Here is a 552-nt window from a genome sequence, read left to right on the forward strand (position 1 = left end):
TCGTACAGCAAATTTAACAGACAAAAATTTCTTTTTAGTGAATGCACTAATGATTTCATGCTGAAGTTGGCATATTATCTCCCTAAAATAATCTTATGTACTTGGGGCCAAAACCGGGACTTAAATGTACTTCATAAAATAAGTAAAAATCCTTAAATATTAAACGCACACACAACACATTAATATATAAGTATATTTAAAACTTTAACATCTTTTCTTTTTAAAAAAAAAAAAGACAGCAAGGGTCCAAAGTCGCGAAAAACCCTTCAAGAGCAGAAGAATTTAAAAAAACCAATTCTGGCCGGGATTCAACCCCGACTTTAAATTCAGCACTTTTTTTTACATAGTCTCTGACCTCGACGTTTTCCCCGCCGGGCGACGTAAACCCAAAACGGCATCAAAACTACACAAACTTAGGTGAACAGGAAGAAATTGAGGGAAAAATGATAGAGATCCGTCTGGAAAATTTTGAACCCCCAAAAATCGTAGGCCAAGCTTTTACTTTTTTAGCTTGTACCCAAATCCCGGGACGTAGTGTAAAAACACGCACAG

The 552-nt window shown here is 36.1% G+C and overlaps 1 pseudogene; it reads left to right on the forward strand.

The window, feature by feature from the left end:
- Nucleotides 1-552, forward strand: part of LOC119582238 — a 12,761-nt pseudogene that overhangs the window by 424 nt on the left and 11,785 nt on the right.

Source organism: Penaeus monodon, chromosome 15 (genome assembly GCF_015228065.2).
Source record: "Penaeus monodon isolate SGIC_2016 chromosome 15, NSTDA_Pmon_1, whole genome shotgun sequence".
Classification (NCBI taxonomy): Eukaryota; Metazoa; Arthropoda; class Malacostraca; order Decapoda; family Penaeidae; genus Penaeus; species Penaeus monodon.